A 14,386-nucleotide genomic window follows, 5' to 3' on the forward strand; every position below is an offset into this window, starting at 1 on the left:
ATAATTGGAGATATAGGTGAACTCAAAACGTCAAAACGTATGAATTCCCGATGGCCATCGGGAGAGGTAATAAGGAGAGGAGAAGTCTCTTGAGTAACAAGGCCGGAGTTAGGTAGGGTGCCATCTGCTAAACGGACTTCCAGACCCCGTTTCTTGTGGAGGAGGGGCAACCTAAGGTTCCTTGCCAGGTTCAAGTCCATGAAGCAACTGCATGCTCCAGAGTCGATTATAGCCTGGAGCCGGATCTCTTCTTCTCCCAACTGCAGTGAAATGGGAAGAACGAGTTGTGAGGGAGAAGTCCCAGAAACCTGGAAATATGCTCGAGAGTAGGTAGGTGGCTTCTTGAACTTCCTGGGACAGTTCCATAGAAAATGTCCATTTCCTCCACAATAGAGGCAAAGATTGGCTAGGATACGACGACGTCTTTCATCAGGAGTTAGTGCGGAACGTAACAGGCCAATCTGCTTGGGAACTGATCCAAAGGTGGGTGTACTGGCGGGTCTGCAGGTTCGTGATCGTTCGGACTGTCTCGATCCAGTTGGATGGATAATTGGATGAGACCCTCGAGTGTAGTGGGAATCTCAATCCTGGCCAACTCGTCCTTGAGGGATTCGGAGAGTCCTAGACGGAACTGGTGTAGTAAAGCTTCCTCATTCCAGGCTGTGTCTGCGGACCACCGCCGGAAGTCCAGGGTATAGTCCTCTACTGGTCGCCTACCCTGCTGCAGAGAGTGCAGAGCGGCTTCAGCTGTGGCAGTACACTGGGGATCCTCGTAAAGCTGTGCCATAGCTGCCAGGAATGCATCCACCGTGCAAATGACTGGACTCTTTTGTTCCCATAAGTTATGGGCCCAGGCCTGAGGTTCATTGGACAGCAAAGGGATGAGAAACCCGACTTTAACAGTCTCTAAAGCAAAAGTCCGGGGTTGCAGGGCTAGGTACAATAGACAGGCAGTCTTGAATGATCTGAACTTTTTCCGGTCTCCGAAGAATCGCTCCGGAACGGGAACTCGGGGTTCTGGAGGCGGGAACATCATCAAGGGAGCCGCAGAGGTTTGTTTGTGAGAAGGTGACTCTGACAGGTGTTGTAACTTATCCGTTAGTTGCAGATAACCTTCCTGTAATTTCTGAACTGCTTGGGTCAGAGTGATGGCTTGTTGGCACAAAGTCTCTAATGGGGACGCACCTCCGCCGGCCTCAGTCATGGCTGGATTATACTGTCAAGTCTGTAGTGTGAGGCCGGGTTGCTGAGAGGGCGCCCCTTGCGGCTGAGTGCAGCACGTCCCTGGATTTGGGTACAGGGAATGCGATGCACAGAGGTGCACGGGTTGCCAGGAATACTGCAAGCTGGCTGGTTGGCTGTAAGTAGCTAGAGTGCGTTGTGGCAGCCGTGCGGAGAGAAGTCTTGAACAGTAACAGCAGGGTAAACCAGGAACAGGGTCCGCAGCCAGGCCAGGGGTCAGATACCAAAAGACAGTCCGAGAGAGGTACAGGAACAAGCCGGGTCATACACAGAGGGCAGAAGATCGGAGAATAGTCAGCCAAGCCGGGGTCAGAGCAAAGAGATAAACAGGGACACAGGTCAAGCCGGGCAGAGGTCAAGCAGGGGTCTTCAGAGTATACAAGGCACAGGAACACAGGAGCTGTTTGATAATCCAGCAAACTGCAAGTGTCAGTGGCAGGTTTAAATAGGCCAGAGGGGTGTGCCTACAAGATCAGGGCGTGCTCACTAGACTCGCCTGCCACCATGACGGTTACTGGCGGAATTGCCCACAACACGGCCATTTCCCTGACAGTGTGGCTCTTCTGCTTGATTTCGAGCATGCATGGAATTTTGTGCTTTGGCATTGTGTACACATGATCGGAATTTCCAACAACGGATTTTGTTGTTGGAAAATTTGAAAATCAGCCCTCAAATTTTTGTTGTCGGAAATTCCGACAACAAATGTCGGATGGAGCCTACACAGGATCGGAATTTCCAGCAACTAGCTCACATCGAACATTTGTTATCGGAAATTCGGACCATGTGTACGCGGCATTAATGTTTGACCTCATATTATATGGTTTTGGTAAATCTGAAGACAAAAATCTGCAGAAAATCTAATAGTGTGTATGGGGCCTTAGGAATGCTCATTCCTCCAGGCTGACATCTACTCATGAAAGCATTTTTATATTTGCATAAATTCTCTCAAAAGCCAGCCCACTGCCTTCAGAGCTATGATCTGCCTGCATTGCACTGAGAAACACGGGGACCTAGTGATGCCATCACTGGGACTAATATAAGATATGTAATGAAAACAGAAAGGTATTGTTGAAAAGTTTTATTGGTATGTTGATAAGGGAGAGAAAATAAATGGTAAAGAATATACATTGTATTTGACTTTTTAATTATAATTATATAATTATTAGAAGAATAAAATTCCTCTTTAAAGGCCAACTATTATTTCTATCAAAAACTGAAAAAAGTTGGAGGTGACTGTCCAAGAAATACAAAATCATGTGAGTAAAATTTTCCTCTTGCACCTGTATATATTGTACTAAACTTTGCCAGCAAACTTGATGTATGGGAAGTAGATCTTCCTTCATGATAATAAAGTCCAAAAATGTGCATGGATTGTTTTTTTTAATCAGGATTTTATTGTTGACATTATTAAATGGTTAACGTGAATAATAAGTTTCTTTTAAATCATATGCACAGAAAAAAAACATGCTTGTAGGAGAGGATTAGATCCCCTGTCAATTGTTTTATTGCTGTGTGTGACCCTTCTGGAGAGATTAAAGCTGGCCATACATTGATGGGGTTTTTTTTTTTCATTTAGTCTGGACATACAGCCCTGATTGATGAATCTCCTGCTGTGCTTATTGTATTTTGACAGCTGTCAAGGTACCTGAAGAACATCTAAAAGAACATCTCGCTTTTCAACCAACGATTTTTCCATCCAACTTCTTCCTATTTTTCAATTGAGGTATGTCTGGCAGTAGGCAGCCAACAGGGCCAACCACTAAGTGTAATTTGTACAGTGTATGGCCAAGCTTTAACCTTACCGTTGATCCTGGCGACCACTGTCGCCAGGATCACAGAGACTAAATTATATGGGATAATCCAAAATGTTTGCATTGTCACCAAGGGACAGACATACTTAATCTCCCAAAAAAAGTAATTAGCTTTACATACACTTTAATCCCTTAAGGCATTTAGACAGGGCCACTGCTAAAGCAGTACAGTCAACCCTCCTCTACCGTGCCAAGGAATCATCAGTTAAAAAGGGTGGCCAGGGCACCTGCCAAGCAGGAGGGATGGCTGAACTGCCTTGTGACTCTTGTGGATTCCCCTGCAGCGCTGCCAACTTTCTCCATCTGGCTTCTCTGCAGGGGGATCACTTCTACATACTTGGCAATGGTCCTGATTTTGCAGCACGGACAGCTGGAGAGTCTATGCCTTTGTATCTGTTGGGTCCTGAAACTCCCCCTCCGTTTCCCACCCCCACAGTCAGCAGTTATCTCTCTTGTCAGCATGAAAGATTGAGGAAGGCAGAAGCTCTCTGCCTGCTCTTATACTCCTCTGTAAATCCTGACCTCTGCTCCCCCTTCTTCCATGCAGTACTCTGTGTTCACTGTAAATTCCAGTACTGGCTGCTGGGATTAAATGGAGTAGTGCTTCTGCTTATTCTGCTGAAGGGGGCATAGGTGCCTATTGCAGAAGAGTGTGCACCCTAAAGCTCAAACAGAGGCTCCGTTCACACTTTGCGTAGCAGAATTTTTTTGTGCTTTTTTCTTACATAGGACAGCCCATTCATTTGAATGGGCTGCTCTACGTGTGACAAATGCACCATAGAAGCTCTAGAACCTTTTCAGTCACGCACCTTTGTAAGTTTGTCACAGGACAAAACATGGGTCTCCATTAACAATTAATGGCACTGCAAGCACTATGCACGTTTGCAGTGCATTTCAGAAAAGCACTTTAAATCGCATGTTTCCTGTGCACTTTGTCACACATTCAGGAAACGCCAAGCGTTAATGCTGTATAAGGGTTCTTTCACATTTACGGCTGAGCCATGGATTACCACTATCTCTGGCTATGCACCCAAATCCTAACAGTCAGACTGGGCTGTATACATGCTGTGGCTGTGATGCTTTACTTCACAGCTGTGACATTTCTAACATTGGCTGCAGAGTTTGACAGGCAGCACCCTGTCAAACTCCCCACTGAGTTCAAAAGGGCCACTGTGCAATTGGGAACCAAACACTTGGCTCACAGTTGCAGAGCCATTTAGCAATTTAAAAAAAGTAAAAAAACAAAAAACAAAACAACACAGGTGTCAGGAGGCAGCGGTAGTGAGAGTATAATTTCTGCCATGACTGTAATGCATAGCATTGCGACCATGGCATTTTAGCAAAAATATAATTTAATATTTTTGGGGGCTGAGGGGTGGGGGGGGGGTGTCAGGTAGGCTGTATGAGGCCCCATAATTTCTAAAAGCAGCCCTGTCTTTAGATTGTAAGTTCTTATGAGCAGGGCCCTCCTAAGGCTCCTGTGTTGAATGTATAGTAACTGTTCTGTCTCCCTTCATTTTGTAAAGCGCTGTGCAAACTGCTGTAATAATACAAAAATACAATTGCACATTATCAGCCTCTTTGAATCAATAAGCCGAAAGATTATTTATCCCTATTTATTAGCAGAAAAGAAAAGAATTTTAGATATTAAAAGCCAACCAACCTGATAAGTATTCCTCTATATTTGGTTGATAATATAGTTTGTGCTCCATGCAAAAGGGGAGGCCCAAACCCATATCCCCCAACTGTCCCTGATTTGGAGGGACTGTCCCTGATTTGGAGCAATGTCCCTCTTTCCTCCTCATTTGTCATACATTTTGGTCTGATCTATATAGTTGTATATAAAATGCACTATTTATCTTTCAAGAAGTGTTTCCCAGTGCTAAATCTTTCATCCAGTTTCTAAATTACTGCATTTGCACCTTTCAAAAGCCAGTATAAAGGAATAGTAGTGGTTAAAAAAAAAAAAAAAAAAGAAAAGAAAAGAAAGCACTTGTGGGTTTAACTATTTTTTTTGTTTAATTCTCTTTTAAGGAGGCATGGCAGGGGGCGTGTCCTATGTCTACATGCTTTTGCTAATTGGTGTCTCTCGTTCCTATTTTAAAAAGTTGAGAGGTATGCAAACCTATACTGTGCAATAATCGCTTCCTACCAGGTTTATAACTTCATGCAAAGCAGTAGCAGTCTGTGTCAGCCGGAAGCAGGAAATTCATTTGAAAAGGCACAGCAGGTGAACTACACAACTTCTTATGTATTATACAGAATAATGCACTGCTTACACCAGCCAACACTTTGATCCAAGAGCTCTATAAAAGACTTTTGTCCTTTCTTGCATTTTATATAATATATGGTATATATTTTATTCATATATGATAATATGTATTATATCTTCTGCACGGACCCATCAACATATATAGAATTTTGAAGTCAAACTATAGATAAATAGCTAGAATTTACAGGTAAATAGCCAGATGCATATATAATTTTACTGTTTTACATCCAAGAATTCTAGTCAATCAGTCTTCTATTAAAGTTCACAGTCAGACAGGCCATGCAGATTTTCTGGTTTGGCAATTTAGCTTCCTGGTTTATGTTTTCTTAATCACTTGCTGACCAGGCCTTTTCTGGAACTTTTTATTTACAAGTTTAAATTAATAATTTTTGAATTCTAGAAAAGTACTTAGGACCCCCAAACATTATATATATATATATATTTTTTAGCAGAGACCCTAGGGCAGGGGTCTCAAACTGGCGGCCCTCCAGCTGTTGCTAAACTGCCATGAGGCATTGCAAGGCTGACAGATACAAGCATGACTCCCACAGGCAGAGGCATGATGGGACTTGTAGTTTTGCAACAGCTGGAGGGCCACCGGTTTGAGACCCCTGCCCTAGGGAATAAAATGGCAATTGTTGCAATGTCACACTGTATTTGGGCAGCAGGATTTCAAACGCAATTTTTGGGGGAAAAATACACTTTTTTTATTAAAAAGCAAATGAAAACACTAAAGTTACAATTTTTTTTGTATAATGTGAAAGATGATGTTAAGCTGAGTAAATTTAAATTGTAAGCAATGTAAACAACCCTTGTAATAGAAACAAGCATAACAGATCCTCTTTATTGAAAGATCTGGAGTCAAAAAGATATCCCTCATTTATTTTACTTATATTTTATTTAATTTTAAAAGTAAACATTACAATCAATACAGATGCTGTAAAACCGTAGATTTGTGCGTTTAGATCTGAGCAGGCTCATTCTAACAGTATAGATTACATATTATACATCTCAGTTAAACTAGTAAGATCACAGGGGAAAAAAAAAAAAGAGAAGAACACAAAAAGAGGGGGGGGGGGGGAAGGAAGAGTAGGAGGAAGGTCCTGATCTAAGGGTTTTTGGTACTGGGGAAAGAGAGAATGGATGCAACTTACCAATTATATCAACTAAATAACCTAACCTGCAGTGATTAAGGAGGAAGCTTGAATAGAAAAGTGAGACCTCAGCGTCCTACTTCCCTCTGGGTTTTGGAGCACTTAGATCATCGTCCTAACAAAACTAAATTAGGGCAGGTTACACAGTACATATTATTAAACAGACAAAATGGTTTTGAAGCCTTTGGACTAAATTTAGGATTAAATGTTATTTACAAGAAAGGAGCGGGGGCGGGGGAATGGGGAAGGGGACTGCAGGAGTCTTATGGCTGCATCTCCTTGGCATCCGGTAGGGACAGATTTAAGTACATGGCTTGCAGAATGCCATAGCTCGTAGAGGTAGAGGGATCGTAAATAGGCTTGTTCGTGAGTTGGAAAAATTGCAGTTATGAATTACTGTCATCATTGAGAGAAATGGGTTTCAGAGCCTGATTTGTGAGACCATGGCTCCAGAAGTTCTCTATATAGCAGGAGTTTTAATTCCTTCTTTACCTCCGAGACGGATGGAAATTGAGGTGATATCCAATGTTTGAGAATAACTCTTATAGCTGTGTGTAGGCAAAGCAGTGTCCATTTTAGGAGGTGTCTGGGTTGGGAGGAGGTACGAGCCTCTGAAGCTGAAGTGTTTTGATCACATCCAAATAGCATGACAATGGAGTCCAATGGTATTCTGACTTAAGTCACACCTGAAACATAAGATTGGACTTGTCTCCAGTATGTAGCTATGTATGGACATGTCCAAAAAGGATGATATAGCGTTAGACTTTTATCTTTGCATAGTGGACAGAGCTTTTCCCCTGGCCAGTCCTTTGGGATGAAATAAGGTAGAAATGCGCTGTGGAGCAGTTTAAATTGAGTTTCCCCGCAGGATTCTTTGGTGTTAGCTTTTGAGTAGTTTTGTATCCTCTCCATACTGGATGAGGGAGGTTGACTAGAGGAAGGTCTTTTCCCAGGCTGTTGCAGCTGTGCCTTCCAGTGGAATGGTGAAAAGGGTATCAGAGGGTGATAGATCTCCACCGTGGATATACTCCGAGTCTCAGCAAGTTTGTCAATGAAAGTAGTTTGGAATCTTATCTGTGGTTTTGGGCATATTTTTGTATTAAACAGGGAGGCTACTTTAGTTAGGTCTTTGGTCTTCCAATTGTTGAATGCTTTGTGGTGGGTGGTCTGCAGTATCATAGGATTTCCGAGTATTGTTAGATGTGACGAGATGTGCGGGGAGACCCCCAAGCACTTTCTTACATCTCTCTATGCAATAATAGTGTCCCGAATGAGCAAATTGTGTTGGAGATTAGGTGGTAGTGATTTTAAGTTGCTATGGAGAATAGATGGAAGCTGATATGGGTGTGCCGTAGCCGAATCCACCTCGTAGTTGGTATATTTTGAACCCTGAATTATCCAGTCCAGGCTTAGGCGGAGCAAACGCGATAAATTTACAGTCTAATAAAAGGGAGACCTGCCCCTCCTTTGCTCTTCGGGAGATATAGTTTTATAGTTATAGTGCGATACAGGGTTTTCTTATGGCGCCACAGGAAAGCTGAAAGAGCACTATTGATCATTTGGATGTCTTTGTGTTTGATTAGAATTGGGATTGTTTGCATTGGGTATAATAGACGCGAGAAGCTGACTATCTTGTAGAGGTGGCATCTCCCGAAGAGCGATAAAGGAAGGTCCATCCATGCTTCCAGTTTACTGATTATTTTGGAAATCAAAGGAGGATAGTTTAGCTGATAAAGAGATGAAGTTTCTCTGCCTATGTTCACTCCTAGGTATGTGATGTGGTGTGGTGCTATGGGGAAGGGTGGGGAGGCCATCCAGGGGCTTTTGCCACTCTTGCGGAGTGGTAGTACCTTGTTTTTGGTAAAGTTTATTTTGAGGCTTGAGCAGGAACGAAAAGTGTTGAAGGTTTTTTGAATGAAAGGTATATCTTCCTGGGGGTTAGCAGTAATTTCAGGATGTCACCTGTGAAAAGAGCCACTCTGAGTTCTTCAGAGCCCAATTTTATGCCATTCAGGGGTATTTCTGCGTTGAGGTAATGGAAAAGTGATTCAATTGCCAAGTCAAAAAGCAAAGGTGATAGGGGGCATCCCTGGCGTGTGCCCTTGTGGAGGGGGATAGGGTCTGAAACATGGCCTGCTGACACTACTCTGGCGGAGTGGGACGAATAAAGACTATTGATAAAGTGTAAAAAAGGACCCTAGGAAGCCAAACCTTACAAGGACAAGTACCAACCATTCAAAGCTCACATTATCGAAAGCCTTTTCGGCATCTAAAGTGACAATGGCTATGTCTTCAGATGGATGTATTTTAGCGTGTTCCAGTATTGCTATTACTTTTTGTTATGTTTAAGGAGGCCGAGCGCCCCTTGATAAATCCTGCTTGTGCTGGCTGTATCAGGGTGAGAATGTTGGCTAAGCGGGAGGCTATGACTTCGAACAGTAGTTTGGAATCCACATTAGTAGTGAGATGAGGTGATTGGATCCTGGGTCCATGGGGTCCTTCCCTTTTTTGGCTATTAGTTTGATATAGGCCTGGTGTCCCGATGGAAGATATGCTCCCCCTTCCAGATCGCATTAAATACCTTGTTTAAGGTTTGGGGTATAAATTCTCAAGTCAGTTTATAAAATTCACCTGAAAGGCAATCTGGCCCCGGTGATTTATTGCTAGCTAGGATTTTGATAACCTCCTCTATCTCTGTCTGAGAGCGAGAAGTTGTTCTGAGGAGATCTGGGGCAGTTTGAGCAAGTGTTTGGCTTGCTAGGTGTCTATAGTGTCAGCCGCGTATAGGGATGTGTAGAAAGGTTGTAAGACTTTGTTTATTTCTAAGGGGGAAGATTTGCAGAAGAGATACATGGCCCTGGCAGTCTTTAAGAGATGTGATGTGGGTAGGTTTGAATTGACCTTTGCAAAGTCTAGAAAGTAATTTTCTGGCTTTGTTGCCGTGTTTGTGAAATTGTTGATCTGCATGGGCAAACTTTATGTCATTTACCTCATGTCATGTCTTTCTATCATCTTGGGAGCTGCCCTGGGCGAGAAGGGTTTGAGCTGTGCGTAAGCGTTTACTGGCCTGTTTATATTGCCTAAGAGAATTAGCTTTGTAGTAAGAAGTGTACGATATTATTTTACCTCTCAGGAATGCTTTCCCTGCATTCCATAGTAGATTGGGTTGATGTGAGTGGGACCTATTTGTGTCTGTGAATTCTTCCCATGCCTCCTGTAGTACTCTTTTCAACTGGTCGTCGTGGGCAAGAAAAGAGGGGAACCTCCATATTTTGGCTGTGTCTTTGGGAAGAAAGTCACTGACCTGGACAGATATCGGACTATGGTCTGAGATCACTAGTTCATGGATGGTGGCTTCCCTAACATGCGGTAAAAGAGAGGGTGAGGTGAAGAAATAGTCTAGTCTAGCAAAAGCTTTGAGTGGAGCGGAATAGAAGGTGTACTCTATATCCGTGGGGTAAGAAAGGCGCCAAGGGTCTATTAAATTGGCTCCCAGCAGAAATTGTTCTAGGAGTGAGAGGCGGCCAGTTGAATCTCATGAGGAGGAAAGGTCGCAGGTGGATCCTCCTCTTTCATTAGGACCGTATTGAAATCTCCTATCAGATGTGGGTATTGAGGTTTTTCAGGATCAATCTAGTGGCTTTCTGAAAAGATGCTGTAGTAGGAGAGTTAGGGGCTTAGATGTAGGTAATTAATATTTCCTTTGTTTTCAATTTAAGATGAGCTGTAACCATTCGGCCAGAATCATCGTTGTCTACTGCTATGATGTCATAGGCCAGGCGTTTGTGTAGAAGGATAACTACTCCAGCCTTTCTACCCACCGCTGCTGAGCCTATGACTTTGTCCACCCATAATTTTCGGAGGCGGTGGTAGTCTTCGGGTGGCAGGTGTGACTTTTGGAGAAGGGCTATATCGGTTTTGAGCCGTTTTAAATGCCTTAAAATCTTCATGCGTTTGAATGGGGAGCGAAGGCCTTTCCGGGAGACTATTCACATATGTGTGTAACATAGTGGTGTATTTTGCTAAGTCTAGAATCATCTGGGCAGTGTATAGAATGATAAGGGCACTTACAGTTCAGAAGGTGGTGGTGTTGATGGTGCCATGGAGAGTGAACATAAGTAGAGTCCTGCGGGGGATAGGGAGAGGGGGGGGAAGAGGGGGAAACATGACACTAGTGCAATAAAAGAAAAAACAACACATAACTACAGTTATCGCTTTCAACTTCACTTTTTTTCTACATGTGTGTATCTCCCACTACACAGCGTTACCGTGAGCCCAGTGGATGCGTAAGAGAGAGAAGGCAGACGACAGCCCTTCGATTAAGGGTTATTTTAAATGGGACAATCGCCTAGAAAATTAGATAATCTCTTTTTGTTAGCGCTTTTGGTGAAGCTAAACCAGTAACCTGGGTAAGCCAGAAAACAGACCATGATACAGAGTAACAGAAGTCCCTGCATAGGTTCGGTATATATATAAGCTGACTTTAGTGAGCTGGGTTGTTGCAGTGGGCTAAGGCCTGTAGAGTCAGATTGGTGGCAATGGAGGGTATCCCATTCTGTTTGTGCTGTTGGAGTGGTTGGCTCGTAGACGCTTAGGGGGGTCTTTCCTGGGGCTGCATTGCTCCCTGGATTCTATAAGTGAGATTTCCGAAGGAGGGTTAGAAAGACCTGAGCATTGCAGCTGGGAGCAGAGATAGGTAGCTGCTTCTGCTGGGGTGTGGAATGTCAGTTGATCTCCATTTGGGGCTTGTAAACTCAGCGTGGTAGGTAGGGATGAGCTTCGTGTTCGAGTCGAACCCATGTTCAACTCGAATATCGTCTGTTCGCCCGTTCGCCAAATTGCGAACGATATGGGCCGTTCGCGCCAAATTCGTGTGGCGCGTCACGGCCCATAATTCACTGCGGCATCGCAGTGCATTGCTGGCTGATGATTGGCCAAGCATGCACTATGACCCGCATGCTTGGCCAATCACAGCGCCATCAGTAGAGAGAGCTGTAATTGGCCACGGTGGCTTTGGCCAATTATGGCTCAGGGGGTTTAGAACACGCCCCACACTATATAAGGCCGTCTGCACGGCAGCGCTGTGTGGAGTGTTCCAGCGTGCTTAGAGAGAGAGAGACAGTGTCATTTAATTTGAGTTAGCTAGATTAGGCAGGACAGTCAGTAAGTTAGCTGCACTTACAGTGTATTGTGTATATATATGCATCCCAGGTGTTGTGTATATATATATATATATATATATATATATATATATATATATATATATACACACTGTATTCAGTTTAGCTAGATCCGTTCCTGTTATCTTCTTACTGACAGGCAGGCTTGTCTTGTTACAGTATTTACAGCTACCTGAAGAAAATTGCTGGTGTTCTTTTGATCCTATTAGTACCACAGTCAGGCAGCTAGACTATTTACAGTTAGTGTAGTGCGTCCTCCTCACAGTGTTCAGTTAAAGCTACAAGTTAGTTTAGTGTGACCTCTGCACAGTGTTAAGCTAAAGCTACAAGTTAGGGTAGTGCATCCTCCTCACAGTGTTCAGCTAAAGCTACAAGTTAATTTAGTGTGACCTCTGCACAGTGTTCAGCTAAAGCTACAAGTTAGGGTAGTGCGTCCTCCTCACAGTGTTCAGCTAAAACTACAAGTTAGTGTAGTGCGACCTCTGCACAGTGTTCAGCTAAAGCTACAAGTTAGTGTAGTGCGTCCTCCTCACAGTGTTCAGCTAAAACTACAAGTTAGTGTAGTGCGACCTCTGCACAGTGTTCAGCTAAAACTACAAGTTAGTGTAGTGCGACCTCTGCACAGTGTTCAGCTAAAGCTACAAGTTAGTGTAGTGCATCCTCTGAACAGTGTTCAGCTAAAACTACAAGTTAGTGTAGTGCGACCTCTGCACAGTGTTCAGCTAAAGCTACAAGTTAGTGTAGTGCGTCCTCCTCACAGTGTTCAGCTAAAACTACAAGTTAGTGTAGTGCGACCTCTGCACAGTGTTCAGCTAAAGCTACAAGTTAGTGTAATGCATCCTCTGAACAGTGTTCAGCTAAAACTACAAGTTAGTGTAGTGCGGCCTCTGCACAGTGTTCAGCTAAAGCTACCTGTAGAAGGTTGGTGGTGTTTTCCTGATCCCACTGGGGCAGAGGTTCTGTCAGCTCTGCAGGGGCAGGTTCAGAGGTGGTTGATGCCACGCCAACTTAAGGCAGTAATGGTGATTTGCTACAATGGCACCAACCTCCTCTCTGCCCTCCGACAGGGACAAATGACCCATGTGCCCTGTTTGGCTCACATCCTTAACTTGGTGGTGCAGCGGTTCTTGGGCAGGTACACGGGCTTACAGGATGTCCTGAGGCAGGCCAGGAAAGTCTGTGTGCATTTCCGCCGGTCATATAATGCCAGTGCTCGGCTGGCAGACCTCCAAAAGGAGTTTAACCTGCCCAAGAACCACCTAATCTATGACATGCCCACCAGGTGGAACTCAACGTTGGCCATGCTGCAGCGGCTGCACACGCAGCAGAGGGCCATCAATGAGTACCTGTGCGACTATGGCACCAGGACAGGGTCAGGGGAGCTTTTTTCTTTTCCCCACACCAGTGGGCTATGATCAGGGATGCATGCACTGTCCTGTCAGCATTTGAGGAGGCCACAAGGATGGTGAGCAGTGACAGTGCATGCATCAGTGACACTGTCCCCCTTGTCCACCTGTTGGAGCACACGCTGCGTGGAATAATGGACAGGGCACTTGAGGCAGAACAGAGGCAGGAAGAGGAGGACTTCCTTAGCTCTCAAGGCCCCCTTTATCCAGACAGTGTTCCTGCGTGCCCACCGATCACACAGGAAGAGGAGGAGGAGGATTGTGTCAGTATGGAGGTGGAGCCTGGCACTCAGCATCAGCAGCAGTCTTTAAGGGATCAGTCCCAAGAAACACATGGACTTGTACGTGGCTGGGAGGAGGTAACTATGGACCATGTTGTCCTTAGTGACCCAGAGGACTCCGGACCGAATGCCTCAGCAAACCTACGCTGCATGGCCTCCCTGATCCTGCAAAGCCTGCGTAAGGATCCTCGTATTCGTGGTATCAAGGAGAAGGACCAATACTGGCTGGCAACCCTCCTTGATCCACGTTACAAGGGTAAGGTTGCGGACCTTATCTTGCCGTCACAGAGGGAGCAGAGGATGAAACATCTTCGAGAGGCCTTGCAGAAAGGTCTGTGCAATGCGTTCCCAGAGACTGGGATGTTACAAACTCCTGTTTCTGGACAACGTGTTGCTGAGGCTTCGGTCAGTCAAAGAAGGAGCGGTGGAGAAGGTGGCCATCTGACCGATGTGTTCAGACAATTTTTTAGTCCGCAGCCCCAAGGTATGATCGGTTCCAGCAACCATCGGCAGCGTCTGTTTTACATGGTGCAGGAATACCTAGGGGCAAGATCTGACTTGGACACCTTTCCCACCGAAAATCCTCTGGGTTCCTGGGTCTTGAGGATGGATCACTGGCCAGAGCTTGCACAGTGTGCAATTGAGCTACTGGCCTGTCCTGCATCCAGCGTTCTTTCGGAATGCACATTCAGTGCTGCTGGAGGCTTTGTAACCGATCACAGGGTGCATCTGTCCACCGACTTGGTCGATCGACTGACCTTCATAAAAATGAATCAGTCTTGGATCACCACCAGATACCAAGCACATGATGCTGATGTAACCGAATAATTTTTTTGAAATCTCAGATCCCTTCAAAGACTGCCTATGCTGATGCTGAGTGACTATCCTGAGTAATTATCCTCTTCCTCCTCAATGAGCACGCTGATAGCTTGTAAGAACATTTTTGGTTCTGGGCACCGCCACCAGTGCCTAAGGCCCAATTTTTCAGCCCCTGTTTAACAGGGGCGTGTAATTACAATTTTTGATGCAATACTTTGCAG

The sequence above is a fragment of the Aquarana catesbeiana genome, linkage group LG03 (assembly GCF_042186555.1).
Source record: "Aquarana catesbeiana isolate 2022-GZ linkage group LG03, ASM4218655v1, whole genome shotgun sequence".
Taxonomy (NCBI): domain Eukaryota; kingdom Metazoa; phylum Chordata; class Amphibia; order Anura; family Ranidae; genus Aquarana; species Aquarana catesbeiana.